This window comes from Gallus gallus, chromosome 4 (genome assembly GCF_016699485.2).
Source record: "Gallus gallus isolate bGalGal1 chromosome 4, bGalGal1.mat.broiler.GRCg7b, whole genome shotgun sequence".
NCBI lineage: Eukaryota > Metazoa > Chordata > Aves > Galliformes > Phasianidae > Gallus > Gallus gallus.
The window spans coordinates 52096698-52120994 of record NC_052535.1 but is presented as its reverse complement, the minus strand read 5'-3'; the positions used below and the strand labels follow the sequence as shown (position 1 = coordinate 52120994).

The window sequence follows — 24297 nt, the reverse complement described above, 5'->3', positions numbered from 1 at the left end:
ATGGCCACCCCAGTTATCACTGATGAATGAAAGGTTGGCTTTATCCAGTGTTAGTACTTTCACATTTTAGGAGTTTTAGGTGCATATAGTTTAAGGAAAACAACCAGATCCTGACTTTGGAGAGGTGGATTTTTTTTCCTTATAGCAATGTTGGCTGTATTTCTGCCCTAAATATGAAAATAATTTATCGCATGCCTTGGTTAAGCTTCAGCCAGCTGTTTTATATTGAAGAGCTGATCTTATTTCACCAGCAGGAGAGCTCAGGAGTGATATAAGTAGCACCCAAAGTGCAAGCAAATACAGAGTCTGGTGTCATTTGTATATGTCCAGCACTGGCTGTTGTTACTCCTAACCTTTCCTGTTTATTTAAAATAAAAGTTGAATATTGATCTGTGGCATTTTTGTGTGAGTGAGCTTTGAAAGTAGCTATTCATGTGTGCCTCTGTCTTACCAATATCCTGTGTGGGGAGAGAGAAATGTATGTTCGTAATGGAAAACTAAAATCATTGTAATTTGCGAATAAGTGCCTTTATTTATTTATTTTCAAGATAGACAGTAAGAAAAACCACAGCAGTATATGAGCATAGCTGCATGTACTGATGTACAAAAAATTCAGAGCTTCAGGACAGGACTTAAACAGATGTCTGTGCAACTGAAATCTCTCTACAAATTGTTGGGTGGACACAATCAGTTTTGCCGTGTTTCATTTCTTCCTATTTTTTTTTTCCATGTAGAGTCAGATTTGTTATAAGTTTGAGTAGGTTTCTCTTTGTCAAGTCCCCAGCTGGTAGGAGGGAGTAAGATACTGCAAAAAAATAAGAAGTGAACAATCACACATTTAGTAGATCCATTTCTTCATGTTTCTAGATCCAGAGTAAAGCTTGTTTTATTATAATCCCACATTGAGTTTGTAAATTGTCTGTGAAGCCGTTGATCCTCTTTCCAAAATCGTTTTCCTAGATCTTGAGGGTTTCCTGGATCAAGGCCTGCTTGGTCAATCAGAACAGCACTTTCAGCAGCACATTATTTAATGTTAAAGAGAAGTGTGTAAGGAGCTGCAACTTGCTTTCTCTCCAAAATATATGGAAGGAGGTGTTTCTCTGCACAGTTGATAGAGCTGTGCAGTAAAGTTCCCTACCAAAAAGCATTGTAGAGCTGACATGGGCTCAAGAGGAGGTTGGGTAATGCATAAAAACTACATCCTGCTTGAAAATTTCAGAGACTGAACGTGGATGGAAGGTGTAGAAATATGAAGGCAATTATCCTTAAATGTATTATCCTTTTTTTTTTTTTTTTCATGGTTTTAGATTTGCTCTTTCAGCTCCAAGTTATGGAGCAAAACCAAACCAACAGAACAAAAACAAAACAAAACAAAAGAACCAATAAAATACATTTTACTAAAGAAAATATCCTGTATATGATCTTCAAAAATCACATCTTTCACAAATAACTGTACAGAATTGAAGTTGGACTCTTACTTACAGCACTGTTGGAGGCCTGAGCCAATAAATCTTTGGTCTCAGCCGAAGTGATCATTCTAACCTGTTATGTAGGGAAGATGTAAAAGATAAGAAGACTTAAGTAGTACAACCTGACAAGACATTTAAATCATTTGCATTACTTCTAGAGCACCTATAAGGTCATAGAGTTTTTCAACTTAATAGCTATTTAAAGGAAGCACCAGGTCAGTGCTTCTCAGAGATGTTCAGATAATTATTCTTGGTCTGTTTGTATTGAAACAGAAATGTCTTTCATCCTTGGTGGTGGAAGGAGACCATCTTTGTGCTCACCACCTGTGTGATACGGAAGGGAGGACTGAGAGGAGACGTGCCAGACCTCAGAAACACACGTGGTTCCTGCAGCTCTGGTACTTCGTTGGACAATGAACTAAGTGGCTATTGCCTTATCGCTCCAGTGGGAGGGATCACTTACTCACCAGGACAGCTTTTTAATAGCAAACTTAGTAATGCCTTGTAAGGGCATGTCCAGGGAGTTTTTTAGTATACATTTCATAGAGTGGTTACAGAAGTGTCTGCCTGGAACACCACAGGTATAGTTGATCCTTTCCTTGGGCATGATGATGAACTAACTAGTCAGTTTCCAGATTTTTCCAGCCTTATGTTTTTGGGTTTGTGGCATGGGACAGAGGAACTTGGCAGTGTTTTTGGAACTGTTAATCCTAGCAGGGTTGAATAACTCAGACATACCAAAATTTTAGGCCCAGCCAAAATACAGTAAAATTTGATAGATAGCAATTCAACCAGAATTGCTGAAGATAGGGACAAATGTAATCTGAAGTGGCAAATGATTTAAGGAGATAATGAATGTATGGCTGACAATGGTAGAAAATGTTTAAATGACTTCTCTACCTTTTCTACCTACTAACTATTAATCCTGTAAAGTTTCTGGCTATTTTGAAAATGAACAAATGCAAGATTTTTTTTCTCCCCTTCTTTTTCTTGACTAGATTTACCAGGAACCAATCCCTTTCTTAGTCTTTCTCCAGCAAAGATCTCCCCAAGATGTTTGGGGGTTTCCCAGTGAGCGTGGTTTCCCTGCAGACCAGGGCCTTGTGTTTTTCTGGTGAGAACAAGAGCTGCCAAACACAATACTGGGCTGAGCCTTCAGACTCTTTTCTTATCCATAGTTGCCTTCTTGTGCATCTCGTTTTCAGTGTAAAGGATGTGTTTTCACAGTGTCAGGAAGGGCAGTGTTTTTCCGGCCCCTCTGTTAATCTTTTTTTTTAGTCAGAATTTCTGTTAATAGTGAAAGCTTTGCATAAATAAATATTTTGGTGTTCATTTACAGTTCTTCAGCTGCCACTTAGTGTGGATGAAAAAAGGGGGTGTGATTTTTGGGGCTGTGGATGTGTGACCAAAAGGCGCCATTTAACATTCTGTGTAGAAGCCAGCTAGCTGGCTGCCTTTCTAAGGGCGTCTCTTGGGATGTAAATACACACTGAGGGCTGATAAAATATTGATACTAGAGCACATCACCTGGAAAGGTCAAAGTGAGGATAAATAAATGATAGGCTCTTGGAAGCAGTTGCCATTAAGTAAAGCTTGAGAGGACTACAATTTTTGTCCAGATAACCTGAAGTTTCTTATAAAATCTGTTGAATATGAGGTGGGAGATCTCTGATCTCCAGTTGTCAGGGGTTGGTCAATATTACTTAATGGCATTATACAGAGGCGTAGATTAAAATTTGTATTGCGTAAAACCAATGAAAATAGTAAGATGGGAAGGTAGGATTTAATTATTCCTTTATAAATTGTACTTAGTCTGCATTTTTTTTTTTTTTTTTTTTTTTTTTTTGCTTAGAATTAGAAGAAGCTAGCCTCCTTTGTATACAGGCATTTGTCATCTAAAATAGTTTTAATAGTTTCAAGTCTTTAGTAATACGGAAAGTTTGTATTTTTTTTTATTTTATTTTACTGTTTTGCCATGGATATAACTATGGATTTTAAGTTTAACGATTTTGTTGTAATGTCCTTTACAGGTGGTATGCCAAAATAGATAAATACTGTTCTCTGAACTTTACAGATAATAATCTGTCTACCTGGGACAGATTTCATGAGAATTGTGGTGGGGGTAATTAGAATGAAGGACAGACTTAGAGAAATGGGAGACATTTGTTATTAAGAGCCCTATAAAAATATTTCCTTCTGTAAACACAGCTGCTGTATGAAATGTTATTTTAAAATATATAGTGAACGTCATATAAATGTCTAATTGACAGCTGAGATATTGCAGAATGTAGTCTGTGTGTGTAGGTCAGGAAAAGAAAGTGATAATTCAGGGACAAGTGTTTCTGACACAAGTCACAAATCCAGATTTCATGTGTGCTTTTTGCTTACAAACTTAGATAATGTGTGCTTTTGCTTATGGGACTTAAATCTTCAAGCAGTTTCAGCTTCATCAAAAGCCTGTTTCAAGCAGTGCACTTTAGTGGCTGGGCCTGGCACAAAAGCCTTCAGATGGCCATGTGTAGATGGCAGCATTTACCTACTCTACTTTCTTCTTAAGTGACTTCAGACTATAGGGATGATTAGTTTCTCAGTGCTGAAAATGAATCACATTTCACAAATAATCAATAAGGGTAAAGAATCATTTTATCCAAACCGTGCTCGTTTTTCCTAAGCCAGCAGAATGGCTAAAATACCCTATTTATGAGTAGATGAGTGGTGTGAAAGAAAACAGAACTTTTATGCATTTTTGAAGGCTGCACTGTGTTGGTGAGAAAGACAATCCTGCTACACGGGGATGGAATCTTCTCTGTTGGGAAAGGGCTCAAAGGGCTGCCTTTGAGAGTTTGTTCTATTTGGGCTAGAAAAGGGCAGTGCCCATTGTTCTCAAGTCCTAACCAGAAGCTTGGGATATAGCCTGGTGGCTTGCCTCTCGCCTTCCCCAGGACCAGGCTCACTGCTGGCTTGCATCTCATCTAGGTCTCTTGTCCAATTAAAAAATAATTAAAAAAAAAAGAAGATTTCTCCAAACTATTTTCATGTATTTGAGAATTGAGGGTTTTTTTTTTTCTGTTTTTTTGTTTGTTTGTTTTTGTTTTTGTTTTTACTAAGTGGTTTATTACTTGAAAGCTTTGAAGTTTAACATGTATAACAAATGTGAACAATACAGGAATTCTTAGAGATCCGTCTGTTGGATTTTTCTTATTTATTTAAGAGCATTTTAAGTAATTGTGTACAGAAGGATTAAGGGGAAAAAGTCTTTCTGTGAAGTCCAGCTTTTGGACAAAGATACAGGTTTTGACAAGTAAACAAGATATGGCAGGGAATTACAATTGCTGGAAAGCACCATAGAGTGCAGCTCTTTTCATTTAGCAGCACTGGGAGAACTTCTAAGGACAACTTTCAGGTAGTGTTGCTACTTGCTACTGACCTTGTGCTTTTTCCCTTGGCTTTGCAGCTTGGTTATAGTTTGTTAAACTCTTGTTGTTATTACCACCACCTTACTCTGAGCAATTCACTGCAGGCAGCTCATGAGCAGCATATTGCGTGCTGCTGAACAAGCTGCCTGGTACATGGGGTGCTGTGTGCTGGCTGTAGGACACTTGTAGCTCTGTAGGCTCAGCCTTAGCTGAGGACAGCAGTTAGCTCAAATGATGAAGCATGTTCAGTGTGCACTAGCTAGAATCACAACTCTGCATTCTACCTTTTCTGCAAACTCAGATTAAGACTGCAAGGCATAAACTCCCTCTGCCCCAAAGAGTTTGCAGTATAAATAAAATCATCAGAGCAGAGTGCACTGAGGAAAGCAAAAAGGAAATACCCGAGACGGGGAAAAAAAATCTTTAAATTATTATTGTTGACTCATATTTCTGGCTATTCTATTAAATATAAAATGAGATGTGAATGAAAACAATACCTGGAAACCCCACGGTGTCCAAAAGTAAGAGGAATCACACTGTACAGGGTTTTAGTGTTATGTTAGAAGAGTCCATGACTTTGCAAGTTCTGTTGCCATAAGGATTGGCAGTGAAGCATTGTAAAGTAATAAAAGGGCAAGGCGTGGAGCCAAATACTTCTGTTTGTAATTGTGGTGGTGATGTGCAGAGCAGCAGGAAGAGCAAATCAAATGCAGATGGTTTTTGTATGAAGTCTTGACTTTTATTGGTGATAGTGCTCAAGGTGGTGTTGACACTGAAATAGTGCTAAATAAAGACTTGTGTTATATAGTATTTAAAAGTATCATACACATCATGGGTAGTGTCACACTGCAGTCCAAAGTTTAATTTCAATTCAAAATCCCTCCATTTTCTCACTCAGGTTGCTACCAGGATGGTCTTATCAGCTGTTTGTAGCAACTAGTCAACTCAGCTGTTCCCCAGGCTGTTAGGGTATCTCAGAGATAGGGCTGGGAGGAGCAGTATGTGTGTGTGCGTGTTTTCCAGCACAGAGGCAGAACCTGGTGTGCCTTCATTGCTCTTGGCAGTGGGTTGTTCTGCACCTTTCCATTTTCCCAGCCTCTCTCTCCCAGCATTTCCCCAAGTTTCTAACCAAAATTCCTCTTATTACAGCTTGAGTTCTCAGGTTTTTGCACATGCAGAACAGTTTATTCTTTCTCTTCATGTGTTTAAGTTATTTCTGTATCTTCTCCACCCATTTTTTTTTTCTTTTCTTTTTCTAGACTAAATCTCAGTTCTGTCAATTTCATTCAATTTGTGTGTCATGTTAAATGGCTGTGGTTATTGGTGCTCCCCTCTTCTGTCCTCTTTCCTTTGGATTCACACCACTATGGAGTTGCAGTACTGAATTTTGGTCAGAGAGCTCTAGTTAAGGTGGGTCCCTGACTAGTAGAACAGAAGGACTTTTTCCCATGACATATGCATGGCACTCCTATTTTTGTGTCCTGGCATGTTTTTTGCCTTTTCTACAACTGGGGCATGTTACTGGCTTCTGTTCAGATGGGAGGACTGGAAAGAACCCCTCCCCCCCCCCTCCCCACTAATAAAAAAAGATGTGACATCTGTGACTTTACCCCTGTGTGGATCATCTGTTGTTCCATCACTGCAGAAAATTAGGTCTGACACAGTTGTCTTTCTGTTCTTAATCTCTGTCTTCTAGGTATCTTTGAACCCTTCCTTTGATTATTTAGGTGTCATCTCTCTTCCTTTGCTTTTCCATATTGAAAAGTCTCCTACATAAAATCTTCTGCTGATGGCTTGGGCATAAGCAGCTTGTCCTTCTTCCTCTGTTCCCTTGTTTTTCCTTCGGCAGTGCTTAATCATGACAAAGAAACAGTGCAGAGAATGGCTGCTCTCAGGAAGGGACATTTTAAACTGCTAATACCTCCCATGTTGGAGTTGTATGTTGAAAGATCACTTGTAAAACATCAGAATATATTGACTGGACAGAGCTGTAATTGGGCCTTGCCCACAGCAATAGTTGCTGTATTGCCCCTGCTAGCTCAGGAAGGATATTAAAGCATGTGAAGAAGGGCAGTAGAAATTAAGAAAGAATTTCAGGTAGAGAATAAAGCCAGTAATAGCCTGAGGTTCCTAGTTAACTGGTTAGAAGTTAGATGCATTTGAATGGTTAGAATTCAGGTGCATTAGTATTTAATCAGCCTTTTTACGTACAGAGGCCAACATATGTATTAACGGCCATGAAATGAATAGAAGTAGAGAGGCTAGGAAGGGACAGTGCCCAGAGTCGACAGAGGGAAAAAGGCAGGTAGACTTTTGGAAGAAATGTGCCATCACTGACACCACCACTGCCCCATGTAGCTGAAAGAAGAGGAGTTGGATTATGGAAGAGGTCAGAAGCAGTAATTTAGGTGATTTTTTTCTTCTCTGTTCCCTAAGGAAGCAGTAGACCCTGCAAATCCCACGTTCCAGCATGCAAGTACATGAGCATTCAGCCAAGGAAAGCAGTATTAATCTGACCCACAGTTGTGTTAACTCAACCCATTTATCAACTGTGCACTTGCATTTTGAGTGAATTACAAACAACAGAAGAGATCTCAAGGCATTTTAAAGAAAAAAAAAATAGGTTATGTTCAACAGTAGTGTTTACATCCCAAGGGTATGTACTGCTGCTGCTTCAGTAGGATGAGTTCACAGATGGCACAAACTGCACGTCTGACAAAATATTTGAACCTCCTCCACTTGGTTCAGATGCAGTTAGCAGAGCCAAGACTGAAACTGAGATAAAAGCTCTCATTTGCCAACCCTGAAATAAATATCGGTCGTGGGCACCCGGAGGGGAGCAGCAGCTCTCGCAGGATACCGCTCTGCATGAAGCTGGCAACAGGGAATACACACGCGCTGTCTCTTAAATACTGAATGTATTTTACAGTGTGTTTGACGTGGTCTTGCTGAGATGTTATGTAGGCTCTGGGGACTTTCTGTAGCTTTCAGCTTTGAGGTTTGTCCTTTTTCAGAACTCCCACTGAAATGGCTCAGGTGTTGTCCGTCCCTCCTGCTGACATCTCCCTGCTACTAGCCGAGGTTTGTTCTGAACCAAGGGTCACTTTTACACCTACAGAGCACTTCTTCCCTAAAATATTAGGGGAGAGCTAATGCTATCAGCTGTCTTCAGTTTAAAGTCTGGAGCTTTTCTTTACCTGAGCATTAACTTTTCGTTTTGAGCAGACTTTCTATCTAACTGAACATTTTTATTAAGGTCTTCGTAAAACAGCATGACTAGCCAATGAAACTTTATTATGAAGCTCTCCAATGAAGATTTTCTTTTTCTAACAAGTTCCTGGAAAGTGGCCATTCTTGTTGCACACAAATCTTTTTTGTATTTGAAAGCATAAAGTCCAATTTTATTACCCAAATCTTTTCTAAGTTGAACTTTTGTACACTGGATTGATAGCTTAGCTCACTCAATGGATTCAAGCCCACCACACAGGCTTAATAGGTTTTCTTCTCTTTTTTCACTGGACTTGAAAAAGTTGTTAGATGATCCCTATTTTTAAGGTTATTGCTAAGCAGGGTCATACTAGTGCTGCATGCAAGGGCTTAAGTGCAGATTCCATAATCACAGAGTCACAGGTGTACTCATTTGTTCTTATTCTAATGAAAGTATTGTTTAGTTTATAGCATTTGATTTATTTTCTTTTCCCTTTTCTTTTCTCTTCTCCTCCTCCTCCTCCTCTATGCTTTATAAGTGCAAGTATTTTTCAACAGTGGCTGCAGCGAGGCTGGGTTTCTCTGAAGCATTTTCCTGAACCAGCTGGATTTTAAGGCTGTATCTGTTAGCCAGCGCAGTAACAGCATGCTTTTCTCTTGTGCATTAGCCCTGCAAAAGTTATCTAGGTTACTGGAGCATTTGGCACTTGGCAAGCGTTATCTGGCCCAGTGTCAAAAGATGCACACAAATTTTGTTGCTGTGGTGCGTAAGTTGTTCAAATAAGGTTTCATGTAGACAGGAAAAAATACATGGTTTGAAATTCTTAGTCACCTTTTCTGAGTCATAATCTAGAGAAGTAAGATTGTATCATAGCTATTGTACAGAGTTAGACAATTCGAAGGGACACATGGTAACAGTGAAGTAAATCATTTCTGTTGGCCTTATGTTGTGACTTAGTTGCTGTTATCTGTTTTGAGCAGAATACTGACATAATGGCTGCTTTACGGGGTAGCTATTGAAAGCAATGGGATTTACGCCAGAAGGAGTTTTGGTGCAATTTAATTATGATTTCAATACCAGGAAATAAGCTGAACTTTGGAAAAGATACTGAAGTGCAACTCTATTTCTCTGTTGTTTGATAATATTATTTGTTAAAGTGATTATCGAATTTGTGGTGTTTACAGAGTTGCTCTTAATAAGATGAACATGAAAACCATACCAAGAAATCAAAGGATCTGAGTTGTCTTTGTACATAAATTAGACAATTTGATAAGCTGCTATGGTATAAAGCATGTATGGCACAGAAAGCTTAATTATGCAGTACCAGTGAGGTCAGTTACTGCACAGTTTAAAAATTAGGGCAGAATTTGATATGCTTTCTCTGATGATTTCATTAACTCAGGAATGTATTTGTAATATTGTAGCTGTATTTTGCCCTGTGTTAGAACTTCAAATACTGGAAAACATGGTTCACAGTATACTTTGTGAATCTACAGATAATGTTGTTTCAGTAAACATGCAATATACTAAGCTCAAGAAGAAAAAGTTCGAAGCAATTTTATCATAGAATCTTAGAATTGTTTGGGTTGAAAGGGACTCTTAAAGGCTATCTGATTCAACTCTCCTGCAATGAACATGGACACCTACAGCTACATCAGGTGCTCAGAGCCCTTCCAGCCTGGCCTTGGATGTCTCTAAGGACAAGGCATGCTCATAGAGAATTTATTTTGAATTACTGTTTGCATTTTTTCACGACAACTACATGTTCATCATTCTGAGGAGGCATTAGGGCAACAGCTATGGATTTAGTGGAGATGTCAGTAGAGCTTTCAGGCCCTGGCTGTGCATCCCCCATTGTCTACATGTAGGGATACATGAGATTCCCAGCTCCCTAAAGTGCTGCCCAAATGGGTGTTAGATCAGTAGGACCTTCAGTGAGCTGGACAACAAGAGCAGGGACTCTGTGGTCCCCTCCGCCTGGCTGCTCACCACAGAGGATGCGGTTCTGTGTACTGCTGGGCTTGTGGAGTCATGAAGTCCCATAGGAAGCCTTATTCTGCTCTTTCGTTTTTGTTGTTTGCTTTTTTTTGTCTTTGTGATGGTTGAGGACCAAGATGAGAAAGACTTTAAGACTAACATATGGTGTAATTATGAGAAGTATCAATTTTGTGGCATTGCCGTGGCTCTACATGAAAGATATTGTTCTCTGAAGTCTACAGATCGTGGGGAAAATATTTACTTTGTTGTGGGCCGGACTTACGCAGCAGAGCTCATGAAAGGGTCATTTTCTTGCAGCTGGGCCTTTTTGGCCTGGACAAGGTCAGCAGGGGAGAAGCAGCTCTGTGGCTGTGCCACCTGCAAAACGAGACAGCTCAGGGCCACCCTCTTGTCCAAGTGCAACTTCAGTATCCAGATAGAGAAACGCAAGGATTCCCTATGCTTCTGTGACCCTTTTTCAGCCATGCAACCAGAGTACTCACAGAGGTGTTGTGGCTCCACTTCTGTATACAGAAAAGCTGTTTGGAAACCCATCTGCTGTGACTTGAAATTATTGAGAAAAAAAAAACATCAGCAAGAATAATGTCACCAGTAGTTCCCAAGAGCAAGAAGAAAAAAGACAGAAGTAATTGTACATATACTCCATTGCCTGTGAACATGACTGTTTTGGTGATTAGTTAGCGAGATAGGTTTGCTCCTAATCTTTTCTGCATTTATCCAGCAGTAATTGGACATTCTGAGAATTATTTTGACGTAAGCTAGATTTACTATTAGTTGCATTCCTATATTGTTTGTACAATCTATTGTTCTTCGGGTTGTTTTTTTTTCTGTCTCAGCGAAGGCATCCGAGATCCTCCAGATTCTCATCAGCTCAGTAGATGCACATTTTCCTTTCTTCTGCCTATTTTCCTTGAAATGAATAGAGCAAAAAAGGCCTCGTTCATCCATACTTTGCATAGTGTTTGTTACTTCATTTAACTGATTATGACCAGATGTATTTCTACATGACTTATTCCTGGGTCCTGAATTTGTTTTCTTTCAAAGTTAGCAGCAGTAGCTAAATATTTCCTCTAATAAATAACTCTGGGTGCAAATATACCAGTATTTAACAAGGGCTATTAAGCATCTTTTCATTTGCAAAAACCTTTTGCTGTTGTCCTTCTCAGCAAGTTGTCTTCCTAAATTGGAGAAGAAAGCTAGAGTTTGCTTTCTGGGGGCAAAATAGGTCTTTATTTCCCAACATGTATATAAGATTGTCAATTTATTGAATACCTCTTGAGAATGAGTGCTTTGTATGGTTCAGGCCTGGACTGAACTTCTTGTGGTCTGATGCCTCTTTACTTCTGGAGTTCATCTTTTTTAATAAGCAGGAAAGTGGTCATCCAGGACTAAAAACAGATGACTAAAAGCAGAAACTAAAAACAAATTCTCAGATGAAAGACTAGACTAAACATAACATCTTTTCCTGTGGAGTTGGACTGCCCTTAGGATTCCAGTCCTAAGCCTCTAGCGTGCCACTGGATGAAGGAGAAACTGCCTCATGTTGGGGTTCTGAGTGTAAATGCATGCTTGTTCGTGTTGTAGGTGGCTGGTTCTTCTTGATTCACTCCCATTTATCATTTTCAGTATATAAAATAGGCTAGAAAATGCATAGCACTGAGCATTTGTGCAATTGAAAGTGAATTTTGACCCCAGTACAATGGCAAGTTGCATGTTGGTTTGAGTGATGGGAAAGGCTGGCAGGACAGAAACTTCCCATGCAAATCTTTAGTGCATTCCAATGTATGCTAACTCGTTAAAGTGAGCCTAAGGCACAGGACAGCTCAAAGAATTAATTTAGACTTATTTGTGCAGAAGTGCAAACCCCTCAAATCTGTCAAAATTAATGAGAAGAATAAGAAGAAAAATTGCAGTTCTGTCTAGATAGCTAGAACTGTCCAGAGCTGCTAGACTGTCTAGTCTGCTAGAGTCTGCCTCACATCAATGGATGCTATAGAAAACCTATTCCTTTCTCCTAGCTGAAGTATTTGTATCTTGTAGACTTATTTTTTTTTATACAGCAGAAAGGGTTCCATTTAACAATGCAATCTGCCACCACTTCAATGTTTTTTGTGAAATGATGTTCTTAGGCCACATTAAAACTCCAAACTTGTTAGCAGCGTGGCACAGAAACATGCTTAGAGGAGTGATGAGCATTCACAACAGGGCCCAACCTGCAAACAGGCAACACATCTTGATGTTCCTGTTCAGAAGTGCCAAAATGGGGCAGAGAGGCTGGGCAACCTTGTCTAAACCTTTCTGTTTCACAGCCAGCAGTCATAGGAATTCACTTAAAAGCAATGAATCTGCAGGAAAAAAATCTCACAGGAAGGAAAGAATGTGCTAACTTGAAAAATTACAGCTAAGTGATGCAGTCTCGTTTCCTGCAAGCCCAGTGCTTATGCCGTCCCTGCTGTCAATGCCAGCTCCAGTTCCAGGAGCTGGCCTCCTCTGGAAGCCTAGTTAAGCCTTGAACCTCCAAGCAGGCACAAAATATCCACCAGAGTACACAACAGATTCGCCCAATTGGCTGCACCTGGGCATATCTCCATGCCCCTGCTCTTTTCTAGCCACTGGGAAAAGCCAGCCAACTTGGAGGCTGCTCCAGCTCATAGGTTGCAAGGCAGGCAGCTGAGATGTTAACAGCTTGTTTTTCCAGTGTTTGGCTTGCAGTGTGCCCTCCTCTCAATGAAGTAAAAAAATCCTGCACCTTCTTCCTACTGAGGCATTGGCAAGCACCCACAGATAACTCACTCATGCAAGTGAGTGCTGGAGTCCCTCATGATTTGTTTTGGAGTAACTGAGAACAAAATGTCCATGCAGTTATCAGTTATCATTATTATAAAAATTTCCCCTTCATTTCTTTCTACCACTATTCCTGTGACCTGGATTACTGTGTGCGTAACCTGCAACATTCTCCCTAAAGCACACTGAATACTTGCAGCACTTTGCAGAGGGACGTATCTGATACATCTATTTCTCAATATCAGCAATTTGTAATTCATTGTTTTAAGAAACGTCTTCTCATTCTGAGCCAAAATATTGGTCAGCAAGCAGCATACAGCAGGGCATGTAATTGATTCATGCAGCATCACTGAGATTTTTCTTCAGAGGAAGTCACACCCTGCCCTGATGGCCAGAAGGTAGAACTAGCCATCTTAGAATTCCCTAGGCTTGGGTTAGGGGGAGAAAACACAGGCCAAATGCTTTCTTCCTCATAAGATTTAATTTTGGATATCTCTTCCTTGAGTTTGAGCTTGGGGTATTTTAGTACGCTGTTGGAAATGTGTGTGTTATGTAGGTAAGTCATCTCACCATCATAAGATGCCCAGCCTCTGCAAGGTTAGTTGGCAATTCTAGGAAAATGATGCATCTCATCATTTAGCTTCCAACATTACAAAGGTAAGGGTGTCTTTTGAAAAGAATTTGAATAATGTGCTGAAGCCTCCTTTGTGATTGAGCTAGTAGCCATGAAGCTAGGTAACGTATGTGAAATTGGGAAAGGTGTGTTATGTTAAATATTTGTGAGCCCAGATGTCAACACCAATCTGATTTTAATGTTAGAAGTATCACCCTCAGCAGATAAATTAAAAAAAGAAAGAAAGAAACTAACCCTGAAACATTTGCTTCTGTTTCAGAAGATAATTTCCTGTTTATTTTTAATTTCTGCATCATCAAATCTAATTCTAATGAATTTCTGGTCAGCTGCACATTAAGTCCATCCCAAAGGGAGTGATGAGAGGGCTCAGAATCAGGCTACATATGGCATATTTACAGAATTTGTTCCAATTTCAAAGCCTTCCACTTCCTCCCTGCTTAACAGACAATTAGCATTTACTGCAAGCTACCAAATGAAATAGATGAGCATTTTTTCTACAGTGCTATAGAAAGAGTGCAGCATTTTTTGGCTCCATTGTCGGTAGCCAGTATATTCTGTGCAGTCTGAATGCATACATGTACTTACAGAACAGTTTAGTTCCTTTGAAGTTAATGCCAGATTTCAGTCAATCATCAATTTTGCTCTTTATCACACCAGCACTATAAATCTTCTCACGATTTAATATTCATTTATTCAGCTCTTAAAGAAAAATGAGGCTTTTTCAGTATTAGCAGATTGCGATATAATGGTGGGATACACTTAATTCATTTGAATTTATTGCTCTATAACTTGCTATAAAAATCAAATGCATTTTGATTAAATACCATAAATTCTTGTAAGCTTCAATTTTATTTGAATTTTATCTGTGAAGAAAGCAAATTAAATGCTAACTGTATAACTCAGTTTCATATTGCATCTTGCTAGGCAGGAATAATCCTTTTACTTCTATTCTACTGATTTCAGAGCTCTTGCTACTGTTGATATCTCTGTAATTCAGGATTTATGCTTTTAAATGTCATTTAGATGTTCAAGAAAAAGTGAAAGGCAGCATATACTCTGCTTTATTCTATACTCTATGAGGAGTTCATTTCATTCACATTTTCAGTCTTTAATACACCCGATTTTGATAGCTAGGCTTGCAAGATGGATTGTGTTATACACCAGTGGTTGTGACTCACTGAATGCTGAATTCAGGAGGAATTTGCAGAAACATTTATTATCTTCACTTTGTTTTTATTCCATAACACAGTGGCAGTGGGTAGAAGTAGAGGTATCTGGATTTAATGTTTGCTGTAAACAGAATGATTCAGCTAGAGTGCATCCACAGGAGGGCCACAAGAATGATTCCAGGGATAGAACACAACCCTTACTAGGCTGAGAGAGCTGGGGCTGTTCAGCATGGAGGAGTTAATGCTCCATGGGAGACCTGAGGGTGGCCTTCCAGGGTATAAGGCCTATATAAGGTAGAAGGGGACGGACTGTTTAGCAGGGTCTGTTTTGACAGGACAAGGGGAAAAGGTTTCAAACTAAAAGACCGGAGATCTAGATTGGATATAAGAAAGAAGTTTTTTACAATAACGGTAATGAAGCACTGGAACAGGTTACTCAGAAAAGTGGTGGATGCCCCATCTTTGGAGACACTCAAGGTCAGGCTGGAAGGGGCTCTGAGCACCTGATGTAGTTGTAATGTCCCTTTTCATTGTAGGGAATTTGGACTAGATGTTGTCTAAGTGTCCCTTCCAACTCAAACAATTCTATGATTCTATACTAGTTTAAGCCAATGACTATTATGTAGTTGGTGGTAGGATCTGATAAGATGCTGAATGGTGCTCAGGAAAGCACAAATGTGGTTGTAAGTGCCTCAACTGTTCTAGTTCTCATTGATTTCTTGCCTTATTTCCATTTGTTTCAAATTACATTTGTATACACAAGGACTGAAAAAAATCATGAAAAAATTGCAAAACATTTCATCTGTTCTGAGGTTGTGTGTGCCTGAATGATTCATATTTACTTAATGAATGACATAAAGATCTAATAGTATGTAGAAATATTTTTATATAAATAGGAAATTGTGACAAAATGTGGTCTGTTTAGTTTTACATGTGTTTGAGGAGAGGGGGAACTCTAAGATTATTTCACTGCGTTGGTCATCAATGGAGCAATAGACAGTGAATGAACTTTGAACCTGCGGCAGTACATTTCCATTGCAGTTTTATAGATCTAAAGTTTAAAGTTGGTTATTAACTAGAAATGATTATTTTCTCATCTTTCTGCTGATTGCAAACTAGTTTCTCAAATTGCCATAAGTATTTTTTTGATGATATACCTTAGGATTCCAAAATAGAGATACGCTTCATCTCACCATCCTCTGAAGTATTTATCAGGAACTGCGTTGACCAGTTAACTTCAGCCTTGGTTGTCTGTTTCTAGCCCCTGCTTATGGTCTTTTAGTTTCATTCATCTTTAATAGCAAAGATTTGCACTGACACAAATGGCCATGTTATCCGGCCTTTGAGTTAAACTAGTTAATTCCAGTGCCAATGTCTGGAAAGAAGCATGGAGTATAATTTTATTTCATATAAAAAAATTAAAAAGCTATCTAGAGACTTCTAATCAGTCATCATTGCATTTTTCTCCCTTTGTGAATGCTGAGTGATATGAGGAGGGCTAATGGATGTGGCTCTTGTTATCAGTGATGGAATGGGATTTGCCAGCTAAATTGCTACAAAGAGCCTCATTATAGGAGTTAAGAAGAAGTCGTATTATATATACATAAAGTGATTTATTTTTTTCTCTGAATAAAAGACTGAGAAGTCAGTACATTCTGTACTGTGTACAGTGCTATGGTGGACAGCTGCATCCCAAGCCAGCCATACACCCTATATAACCCCCTTCAGGACAATGCCCCTTGCGTGGCAATGAGTACCCTGCAGCCATGCCCACCTTGTTACCTACTCACTCCCTTCATGGAAAGTCTAAAGGGAGCTTCTGCTTCCTTTCTGTAATTTGGCCATGAGCACCTTGGATGGAGCTTGTTCAAAAACTGATGTTATTCTTTGTTTATGAATGCGAATATTGTTTTTTAAATAGTATTTTTCTAGTTATATATTTATATTTTCATCTACTGAATATTGCAGAGCGTCCCCATCTCTACTTCCCATGAAATTTCTTGTAATCAGAGAGAAAAAAACACCCTGTAAAACACACTAGAATGTCTTTGAGGCATGACACTTTCCCAGTTCCCCTATCACCAAATGTTCAATATGAAGTTACATTGGTAATTATATTGTCACCACTGCCACTGAGCTAGTAGAGGCTTTGAGTTGCTGCCATTGTGTAATTATTCAGAACTATTTACCTGCCTCATTTTCTTTCTTTCCACTGATTGATTACTTTCTCAGCAATTTTTAATGATTATAACACCTTTAACTAGAAAATCAAGTAATTCTTATGTAAAAGTTTTGCTTCAGTATTCTTCTACGCTATACTGAAGAAAGATAACGTTATGCAGATTAAACTAGACTGAGATTTGGAATTTTTGGTGATCAGAGATAGAATACAGAAAGAGGGAGAAATGCAGCATTATTTGCTAGACCTCCCCATGATGCCCAAGTTTGTTGTAATTTTCCTACTAAGAGTCAATATATGACCTTGTCTGTTTTCATAAATTATGAGGACTGCTCTGAAAGTAATGCGTCCTGTTTTAGTATGTTGGCTCCTGATGTCAGAGGTGGTTGTTAGTGGTATGGCAGCAGAGGTCAAACCTCCTAACCATATTCCATTATATGCTGTGTGAAAATGGCAACGGAGGGGCAGTCTGACAGAATGTCATCTGACATGGAAATGTGAGGCAAAGGTGTGCCATTGAATTCCTCCTTGCAGAAAAAAATGGCACTCAATGACATTCACAAAAGCCTGCTGAATGCTTCTGGAGAACAACCAGTGGATGTGAGTACGATGAGGTGGTGGGTGGTGTGTTTCAGAAGTGGTCACAGTGATAGAAAAGATAAACCACATTCTGGATGGCTATTGAAGAATTTTATGAGCACGACATGAAGTCTCTTGTTCATTACTGGTGAAAATGCATAGTTAATGGAGATGACTGTGTTCAAAAATAATGGTTGGTAGCTGAGAATTTGCTCTATCAAACAGTGCTGTTGTGTTCTTTGTTGTAGGTTTTTGGTTTTTTTTTTTGGAAATAAATAAGAGACATTACTTTCAGAGCAACCTATGTAATTTTGGTCGCGCTATCTTTGTTTTCCTACCCTTTAATATAATGCAGTCATTTAACTGTAAGCCATTCAGTTTTTGTTCTCAGAATACTTTTTTTTTTTCCTTGATGGTTTGTGAAACTATTGAAATGCTTCAATTGTTGAAATACAATGAATGATCATTCTCTAAACTGTTCCATATGTCTTGTGGGCAAGCTTGTACATCCAGAGTGTAGAACTTCTTGTTTCAGTTAAAAACCAGCAAGACTGATTCTATTGCAGTTTAATATACAAGATCACTTAGAAAAAATACATGCATTTCTTAAAACTTACAGCATGCCACAGCATAAACACCCCACTAAGAACATGACATATACTCTCATGAGTAACAGCAAAGCAAAATAAAGGATAGAGGCAAAAAAAAAAGACTATAATTCAGTATTTCACAGATATAATTATATATTTTAATCATGTATTCACGAAGATGCTTAAATGCCATGAATAGTTTCTGACTTTTTTTATAGTTACATTTGAATGTTCATTCTGAATTTTAATTCTTTTCTGAATATGTTGGAGGACTTACTGTGCCCTAAAAAGTGAATTGCTGATTCTGTGCACTGCTGAAATTCTTCCCATACATCTTTAAGAATCCAGAGACTTGTAGTAATAACCAGTGATGGGGAACTTTCAAAGGATCAAGGATTTGGCATGGTTAAGATAATCATTGAAAAGCCCAAGTGCTATAACGTGAGAAATAGCTGAGTTGCTATAGTTAGGATGTCCAACTGAAACCTGAGCAAGTAAAGACTCTTTGGTTAGACTTGTGCCTGAAATACCATGAGAATAGTTCTTTTGTGGTGTTTCTGCTTCCTGCCACAGTAAAATTAAGATATGCAGAAATACCAGAATATCTCTTTCTTCTTCTTCTTCTCCTTTTCCTTTTTTTTTTTTTTTTTCCCTTCTTTAATGTTTACTAAGATTATCAAACCTCAAAGTTAGTTTTGCTTTGATTGAAGGGAAGCTTTGATTTGGTCATTCTTTGTCTGGAGTAACCCAGCTAGCCTTACTAGCAGCTGTGTATTGTGTAATTGTCAAGTGCTAGTGATATTTCTGACTCGGTAACCAGGGCTTGCTTAGGTCTGGGCCACAAAACCACATTCTTCTAATGTCCTTTGGCAGCAAGTGACTGTGAAGTGTTTTCAGGTCAGTCGTGGAGTGTTCCAGAGGAGGGCTGCAGGGCAGCATGGACCTTCGTGGTTTAACCTTTGTCCTCTCCACCCAAGCAGCATAGAACTGTTCAATGCTAAAGCTAGGAAAGAGAGAAACATGTCAGTCAACCCTTTGAGAAAAAATCTTGAATAAATTCACTCTGTTCCTCTGTTTTATTTATATAGGTATTTATTTATATATATATTTATGTATGTTTATATATATACATATGTCTATAGTCTCTCTTTGCTCTTCCTGCATAGTGTTGCCTTTGAATGTGTTGAAGTCAATAAGAGGTGCAAATTCTTTGGTACTGAAGGAGAGAGCTGTAATATAGTACTTCAATATTGGGATAGAATGTGGACTATTAAAAGTTCTCAGTATTGGCTCTGGAGGCCACAGAGTGTAACTTCATAGGTTTATTTTGTTTCTACATATAAGGAAAGATGTAGCAGATCTACAGAAACCAATAAAGGTCAATCTCTGAATTCATACTTGGACAAAAAACAAACACTTCATATTCTTTATTAAGGTGACTAAGAATGAGATATAAGCACTCTTTTCAATCTATTCTTGCTATTTCTGTGAATGCCTGTTTTTTTACACATTATTTTTCTTCGGTGTGTGAGATCATATATAAAAGTATTGAAGTTGGTTCTTAATGCTTCATTTTTCTATATCAAATCCAAGGTCATGTAACTGAATGAGAAAATTTAAAAGAGGAGAATGGAAAACAAAATTTGTAATTGAACTGAAAAGCTTATAAACGGAGTTTCAGCCTCCTTTCCACATTCCCAGGCCAAAAATTGTGTTGTTCAGCCTCCTAGAACTTCTCTGCAGATGAGAGCATGCAGTTATAAGTAACTTTGAACATTCTCAGTTTGCTAGAGATCCAAAGCAGTTGTCTTTATTCAAAAAGGATCTTATCACAAAACCTCATCACTAGAATCAGCAAATTTTTAAGGAGAGATAATGTAGAGGAGTTGAATGTTATTGGGCAAAAAAAGGAAGCTGAGGCATATGGAACTTTTACCTTTTGTGCAAGTATGTAAGCTGCACCAATATGCACTGCAGCAGTTTACTTTTAGCAAGGACATTCTTGATAATTGAAATAGATGCCATGATTGACTAAAAAGATAACCGGGACAAGATCTGCATGAAGATACAGCTGTTTAAACAAAGATACTGTTATGTAGGAGAAAAGTGAGTAATGAGGGCTGAGATGTCCAAAAGATTGAAGTTCTTGGCTGTTTCACTCAATTCTGATGAGGTCTGCTGCAGAAAGCAGAATAACTTTGTTTTTAAGATGCAGAATTGTAAAAAGAATTAAAACAAGGACCTGCTGCTCTAAAGCTAGTTTCCCCAAACCTGCAGCCCCACAGAGTTATCATTTTCAAGCCTCTCATTGAGCCTGTAAGACTTTGGCGGCAGGGGTCAAAGAATGACAGTGGAGTCCAGGGGCTTACCTTCACAAGTAGGGCATTTTGATGTCCTTTTCCCAACCTGCCACTGTTACTAAACTTGTTGTTTCCTCTGGGAGAGGAGAGGGTCCTTTCCCATCTCTTCTCAGTTGTCTGACCCCATGGTGGTGTGATGCTTCCATTGCCTTTGATGACTTGGGGGACGTGGCCCTGCTGCGCTGCACAAAAAGCATTCAGGGGACCTTGCTTGAGTGCATGTGTTCCCATGTTGGAGCAGCCAACCAGCTCTGATTTGCCTACTCTCATAGCTGTTGTAAAGCTCCTAATCACAGATGGTTGGAGACTGTTGTCTTGGTCTCACAAATAAAAAACACATTTCTAAACTTCTCCTAATCTGATTAGGTTCATGCTTCATCTCCCTCCTTGGCAAATTTCCTTGAGACTAAGGATGAAGCTGGAAGTCTAAATTTAATCTGTTTTAGCCTTCCTGGGACAAATACTTGCCCCCCAAATGTTCCAGAGTATAATTACCAATATAAATGTAAGCAACATAACTGTATAGTTTTTTCTTTTCAAAAATGCCTAAGTTGTATTTGAATATAAGTCAGAAGTGTCTTGTAAGCGTTTCAGGAGACATACTGACCAGAATCATTTGTCTTCTTCTCAGCTCTTGGTGACTGGTGAAGCAGTCTTTGCTTTCCCACTCCTCTTCCTGCTCAAAAAGATGTGGGGAGACACACAGTCCTTTTACAGTGTCTAGACCTCTGTGTCACTGGCCAGTACTCCCACTTGTCCCTGATCAGCCTTGTCATGTAATTATTGATCCACGTATTACCTGGCCAAAGAGTCACTCACGTGGACAGACAATCTCATTTAAAGGACGCATTCCTATGTCTGATGTGAGGCATGCTTGTTTGAGCAGACCTGCAGTGGCTTTTGCAGCCACAAAAGCAAGGATATAAAGATAGGTAGCATAAAGTGGAGAACTGTGGATTTCCTGTTGCTAAGCAAACTTAGTGAACCTCCTTGTGATCCCCTAGGTGCCCAGGAACCTGCCTACTGGCAGAGCAGATCCTACAGCTGAAGCTATGATGGTCAGGTGGTCCTGTTTGACCTCACTGAGAAGGTTTCTTAACAGGCATAAAACAAACAAGACCTTTTTGCCCACCAGCGGCCCATGGAACAGCAAGGGAACCCCTGCACTGCGGGGGTAGGTACCGGGCTGCTTCAGAAAGGAGTAAAGCAAGGAGAACATTCCCCTGAAACTTGTGAGAAAAGTGTATCTACATGGAGGCTGTGAAAATATGAGGGCTGGTCGGAAAGTAATGCCTCCTATTCTAATGTGTTGTCCCACTATGTCAGAGGCGGATATTGGTGGTATGCCAGCAGAGGTTGAACCTTCCCATTGATATTGCATTACATGTTGTTGCCACGTAACACATGGCAGCAGAGGGGCAGTCTGATAAGATGGCATCTGATGTGGAAGTACGTATGAAGCAAAGGGGTGACATTGAATTCCTCCATGTGGGAGCAGTGGCACCCACTGATGATCATCAGTGCTTGCTGAGCACTGATGGATACCAACCAGTGGATGAGCGAAGTGAGGCAGTGGCTAGTGTGTTTCAGCAGTAGCAACAGCAAGGTGAAAGGCAAGCCATCTTCCAGATGGCCATGAAGGTTTGTATGACTATGGCATGCAGGCTCTTGTTCATCACAGGCAAAAGTTCCGAGCTATTGGTTTTGATTATATTAAAAAATAATGGTTGGCAGCTGAGAATTTGCTCTATCAAATAGTGTTGTTGTGGGGTTTTTTTGTGTGTTGTAGTTTCCATGGGAATAAATAGGAGGCATTACTTTCAGAGCAACCTACTTATTTGGAGTTTCAAGCCAAGCAGTGGTTTGTTAGCAGCCTGATAATGCTGTGAGTGAAAAACTTTTGGGCATTTCTAGAAAAAAGCCCTGTTTTTCTGAACAGGAAACTAGAAAATAACATTTTGTACCAAAATCAATTCAAAATCAATGATGTTTCTGCTCCAAAAAGTGCCACTATTAAACTCTAATAACTGCATGACATCAGAATTAGGCCCTATAGCTTTAATTCCTCTCCACTCTAAGAGCTGTAGTTTTTTTTAAAAAGCACCAATCTGTGGTTTCTTAAGTGACTATAGCAGTGCTGTTTGTACCATGCCTACAGATAGGGAGAAGTTTGGGAAACCAGTGATGGAGTGAATTTAACCTATTGTCCTGACAATTGAATGCGTCTCATAATTATTAAATGGCACACCTGTAAGTTTAATTAGCTGATTTATTTAATTTAGAGGTATGATATTCACATCATTGAATTGCTAATGCTTGCTTCTTCTATCTTTATGCATTTTTTCTTTTTTTTTTTTTTTTCTGGCATGCACTTAAATGTTTTTACCAACTCAATCCATTTATTATTAAATGGCAGTAGACCTCATTTAATTAAATGCAAAGTTATAAACTAAATGGTTCCCAAATGTATAGTGTTTTGAGTATTTAACCAAGAAAAAAATAAAAAGAAAAACCTCACTAGGAAGTGTTTGCCAAATGTTTGTATTGTTTTGGCAGGTATTTGGAATGGGTTTTGTAACTAGAGGTAGTACTAGATGCAGAAGAATTAATATCTCCATGAGAAAATCACCACTTCTACCTGGGGAGATGACTTAGGACCACATGTGTGCATGCGTTCCAGCATCTGTAGGTAGGCAGTGAAGAGATGGGTACAGAAGGCAAGGAACGGTGTGCTCTACCTGCCCTCCCCCCTTCTCAGTGCCCTGAAGCAGTTGCACCTCTTGATGTGTTTTTGGAGCAAACCTGTCTTTCTGGCACATGGTGCTCTCACGGTGCTCCACAGGGAAGGGTTGTTCCATGGTGTGCGGATTGCAGATTGTGCCCTGTGCACTCAAGGAATCTCAGTTTACCAAGTGTACTTGTTGTGTGTGTATACATCGTCCATAGAAATGCACGCACACACTTAAAATCCTTAGTGCCAGCCCAGCCATGTGTTGGTCCCATCAGGCTGCCATTTCTGGACAGATGTGGGGGAGGTCCTAGCATGTTAGCTGGTCCTATTGAAACATGGTTCAGAATAACTTTTTTTGAACAATCAATCTCTTTTTTTTAAGGTTCTTTTTCTTAGTTTTATTTTTTCTTTTAACTGTAGGAATATTAACTGAGCTACACATGTTACTCATTTAGCAGTACTGACAAAATAACCTGTATTTCATTATGGTTTTGGTGGTGAAGGGGGAAAAAAACACGGCTGCTCATGGCTTTCCTTATCATTTTTCTTCCTTGTACCACTTTGATGTTTATCTCTCAGTTATTGTGAAGTTGGATTATTTCAGGTTTCCATGTATACAATTGTGCGTTTTGATGTGTGTTTTAAAGTCAGCAGGCTGTTGCTTTCTTAAATTATCCAAGGTTTGAGTATTGCATTCCCATAGCCTGGTCTTAATTCCCTCTGTTACATGTGAGACTGTGCCTCTTTTTGGCAAGCAGTAAATTATGTAGCACTTAAACAATTACTTAGACAATATTGATTTCAGGAGAAGCGGGAGCAGAAACACAGCTTGCTTTGCCTTTAGAAAAACAATTGTTCCATTCCAGCTTTTCAACCGGCAGACTCAGATGGGATTGCCAGTCTCTCCCCCCACACTCAGCAAGCCTTGCAGATGTTGTGGGATTGGGAGCGGAGCTATGTGTGCCCTGTCCTTGCTCGTGGCCATTTGCACAGGGCTATCCTGGGCTTCTGAGTGCTGGGGACATTGCGTGGCACAGCATTGACATGAGTAGGAGATTTTGCTTGAGGAATAACATCAGTCATGGTTGCGTGCAGATAGCATACCCAAGCAGTAAATAATTGAAACATAGCCTTAACTGTTTGCTTTAGCTTGCCCTTTCTCAAGTAAAGTTGCAGTGAT

At 39.3% G+C, this 24297-nt stretch overlaps 1 protein-coding gene across 1 annotated transcript in view; it reads left to right on the top strand.

Annotated features, from left to right (window-relative positions):
- FAT4 (FAT atypical cadherin 4) overlaps positions 1 to 24297 on the top strand; it is a 136874-nt gene that overhangs the window by 38078 nt on the left and 74499 nt on the right. The window lies entirely within an intron of this gene.